Here is a 5,000-nt window from a genome sequence, read left to right as displayed (position 1 = left end):
AGTATCTGTCAAAACAAATACGAAATTTCCAATTCCCGACTGACCACCGAAAACGACATTAATAATAACGCAAATTATTAGTGTTTCTGCGCTTAAATTCCGGGGCGTGATATCAATGCATTAAATCACTTTCATGATCCGGTTATTATAGGTCGTCCTACCCCCCCTCTCCCTCCCCTCCCCCTTGCCCCAAGACCCCCGCATCCCTCCCCCCCCCTAGCCATCCCCGTCCCCACCTCCCCATTGGCGAAAAAAAATCCTATTAATTTCATATAGTTTCCAGTCACATGAGATCGGTCTGTGTATGTAGAAATAGGAGGAAAATATGCTAGCGAGGAGTGAGGGAGGGGAGAGAGGGGAGAGGAGGGGAGATGTGAAGAGAAGAGGAGAGGGGAAAAGGAGAGGAAAGGGGAAAAGGAGAGGAGGAGAAACGTAGGGGAGAGGGGAGAGGAGGAGAAAAGTAGAGGAGAGGGGAAGGAAGGAGAGAGGAGGGAGAGGAGAGGAAGGGAACGGAAAAGGAGAGGAAGAGAGAGGAGGGAAGAAAGAAAATGAGGAGAGATGATGAGGAAAGAGAGGGAGAGGAGGTAAGACGAAAAAAAGGGGAGATGAAAGTGAGAAAATGAGACGAGGGATGAGAAAAAAGTGGAAAGGAAAGAAGAGGAAAAAGAGTAAAAGAGAGAAGAAAAGGGAGGAGACGAGAGGAGGAGAGAAAAGAGGGAATAGAGGGGGATGTAAAGACGTATGGAAGAAAGGGGAAGGAAGGACAACGAAGAATAAGAAAGAAAGGAAGGGGCAGCCAGAAGAAGATGAGGAGAAGGAGGAGAAGAGAATAAAGGGGAGATAGAGGTAGGGAAGAAATAGAAAGGGGAAAGGTCAAGAAATGATAACATAAATATAAAGGAAGGAAATAGAGAAGAAGAAAAGTGATACATAGCATAATGAATAAATAGATGAATCAATAAGTAGACAGATAAATAGATAAATAGAAGAAAATAGAATAAGTGTTTTAGGACCTTCTGTTCCCTTTTCTCTCCCTCCCTTTATTGGTTCCTTTTCTGTTTCTCTTTATTCCTTTTGAAAGAGAGATCAATAAATAGATGCGAAGAAAGATAATTAAAGAGAAGGGGTGAAAAGATTGAGGGAAACAAGTGAATGGTCAATGTAAACAGGTGTGCGTGTGCGTATGTGTGCGTGTGTGTGCATGCACGTGTGTGTGTGTGTGAGTGTGTGTGTGTGTGTGTGTGTGTGTGTGTGTATGTTTGTATGTGTTTATATATAGTGCGTGTGTGCGTGTGTGTATATGTATGTATATTTGTATGTTATATATATGTTTATGTGAGTGTGTGTGTATGTGTGCTTGTGTGTACGTGTGTGTATGTGTGTGCTTGTATTTACGACTACACACACACCGAGCGAGCGCAAGAGACGAACAGCCAGCCAGACAAACTCCAAAACAGAGCGAGGGCGCGAGGAGCAAAGGCCAAGACGCCGTGATTCCCTTCCTCCCATTGACAACCGAGGCCCGTCTCGTGCCTTTAGCGTTTCAATTCTCGCGGGGCCTTCTTAACGACTCTTACATGGGGGCCTAACTACCGGCGTCGCCCTGGCCAATTAGAAGGCTCGATTCCGCCTGCGCCGCACGTCTGGCTTTTACACGTGGAAATTTAGGAGGTGAGAGAGCGCCGGGCCAAAACTTTTTCGGCTTTATATCTTTTTATGTGGCATCAACTCGTTTCGTAAATAACTTTCCTTCGCTTTTTTTTATCATCGTTTTCTTTTTTCTTGGGGGGGAGGGATTAATTTGTTTTTGTTTTTGTTTCTTCTTTCTTTTTGTATGTTTTGTTTTGTTTTGTTTTGTTTTAAAATGTTATATGTATCTTGGGTCTTATCGGTTTTGTTTTGATATAAAGATGAGAAGAGAAGAAGGGGGAGGAGGAAGAATTGGAGGAGGGGGAGAAGAAGGAGTAGAAGGGGAAGATAAGGAGCAGGAGGAGGGAAGGAAAAGAGGGAGGAGTAGGAGGAGGGGGAAGAAAAGGAGGAGGAAGAGGTGAACGAGTAAGGGGAGGAGGAAGCGGAAGAAAAAAAAGAAAGATGGAAAAAGATGAGGAAGAAGATGGGATATCGGGAAAATAATAAAAAGGAGAAAAAAAAAAGAAAAAGATCAAAGAGAAAAAAAGCGAAAAATAGAAGAAGAAGAAGAAGAAGAAGAAGAAAAACATAACAGAGGAAAAAAGGCGAAAAATAGAAGAAGAAAGGGAGAGAGAGCGGTGAGCCGAGACCCCATTCCGCAGGGAGGAGCGGCGCGCAACCTCGAAGCGGAAAACAATACACGGAAAAAAAAAAAAAAAAAAAAAAACGCGAGAAAAAAGGCTGGAAACATTTTCAATCCGGTCAGGAGACGCCCCCGCCCAACAGGGGTCTCCGGATCGCTGCAGGATAACGGTTTCTTCCTAACTTCTTCGGCGATGGAGTTAACGCCGCGCCCAGATGGGGGAACAGATGGTGCGGACTCCCGGGTACGGCGCACCAGCTCCTGCGGCGGGCTGGCGGCCGCGGGCGGGAGCGCTCGCCCGCTCGTCCGCTCGTTCTCGTTCTCTCGCTCGCTCTCTCGCTTACTCTTTCGCTCGCTCGCTCTCTCGCATACTCTTTCGCTTACTCTTTCGCTCGCTCGATCTCGAGCAGAATAGCAAAATACTTATCCCCGGATATATATATATGTGTGTGTGTGTATATATATACATATATATATATATATATATATATATATATATATATATATATGTGTGTATGTGTGTGTGTGTGTGTGTGTGTGTGTGTGTGTGTGTATGCATATATATATGTGTGTGTGTATGTGTATGTGTGTGTGTGCGTAGATATATATGTATGCATGTACACACACACACACACACACACACACACACACACACACACACACACACACACACACACACACACACACACATATATATATATATATATATATATATATATATATATATATATATATATATATATATATATATATATATAAAAAGACAGATAGACAGATATGTGTGCGTATGAATCTGTAAGTGTGGATGCGTGCATGCGTGTGCTTGGATAAAATACACACTGCATACAAATACATTCCGTCCTTACCTGACCTATTACACCGCACACAATAAAAAAAAAAAAAAAAACTCCTTTGACTCCACCCACATGCAACATTTCCATCCGACCATAATAATAAAAAAAAAAACACGCAACATTTTCCCTCGGCCATAAATCCTTACATGTTTATACGAATGAACGACCCAGAAGCTCCATAGCATTGAGGAGGGTCACGAGAGCTCTTGGAATCGAGTTAGCCAAAATCCCTTGTTTTCCGGCGGGTCTTTGGCCATTTGCATAAGAGCGACTCCGGGTTGTTGCGGGACCAAAGACCGGGAAAATAAAGAGGACATTTGTTTATTAATTTGTGTGTCTGGATTTAGATCTGCTTTCTAGTGATATTCTATTAGTAGCTTTTTATCTCTCTTTATTTTTTTTTATTGTTTATTTTCTTTTGTTTTTAACTAAAAAAAAGTCAAGAGACAAATCAATAAAGTAAATCAGGCATGAATATACAACCTATTATCATTAGTATTGATAAAGTCGTTTGATATTACTAACAGAACGTTCATTATTATCACTACAACATTTATCTTCATTACTGAATCACTTATTATCAAGCTATTATTATCATCAAATCATCAAACTATTCACACAAAAAGTAACAACACATCCTATAAAATAATAGATGAGTAATCAAATGAAAACAAACCACAAACAAAAAAGAAACACGAGACTGATAAATAAATGAAAAAAAAAGAATTAAAGAAACTAAAAAATAAACTAAAACAGAAACAGAAAACGGATAAAATAAAACACATTCCGTGAAAGAAAACGGGAGTCCAAACAGCCGGATTCCCAAGACACAGATCAGCTGGAAGGAGAAGAGGGAGGGGGAGGGGAAGAGGCGAGAAAGGGCGGGGGGCGATGAGAGGAAGAGGGGGGGGGGGGGAGAACACGAGCAAGATCCTTTACGAGAAGTGGATGAGGTTTCCACATGCGTAAAGGAGGATGCTGAAGGAGTGGAAGAGGAAGTAGGGAAAGAATGATAATGTGGAGGGAGATGATAATAGAAGTAGTAATGCTAATGATAGTAGTGATGCTAATGATGATGATAGATATGATAATGATGCTAATGATGATGATAGATATGATAATGATGCTAATGATGATGACAGATATGATAATGATGCTAATGATGATAGATATGATCATGATGCTAATTATGATGCCAACGCCAATAATAACAATGATAATAATAATGATGATAATGGCGATGATAATGATAATGAGAATAAAGATGATAATTCCAATAATGATAATACTAATAATGATAATAATAACAATAACAATAATTGTCATCATAATTATCATTCTTATTATTAGTATTAGTATTATTAGTATCATCATTTTCATTATTACCGTTATTATCATTATTGTTATGATGATGATAATGATGATAATAATGATAACCATATTGATGATGTAGATGATGATAATAATAATGATGATAATAACAATGATGATAATGAACATTATTATTACTATTATCATTTATATTATCATTATCTGTTTATCATCATTATTGTTATTATTATTATCATTATTATCATAATCATCATTGTTGTTATCGTTATTATTCTTGTTATTATCACTTTCATCATAATAATCATTATCGTTATTATCACTATTATCATTAGTGTTATGGTAATAATAATGATAACGATGATGATAACAATGATAATAACTTTAATGATAATGCTAATGATGATGATAATACTGATGATTCTGATGATTATGATGATGATGATAGTGATAATGATGATGATAATGATAATGATAATGATAATAAGAATAGAAATGATAATAATTATGATAATAACAGCAACAATGATGATAATGATTTTGAT

The sequence above is a fragment of the Penaeus vannamei genome, chromosome 3 (assembly GCF_042767895.1).
Source record: "Penaeus vannamei isolate JL-2024 chromosome 3, ASM4276789v1, whole genome shotgun sequence".
Taxonomy (NCBI): Eukaryota; Metazoa; Arthropoda; class Malacostraca; order Decapoda; family Penaeidae; genus Penaeus; species Penaeus vannamei.
Note: the sequence above shows the minus strand (reverse complement) of the source record.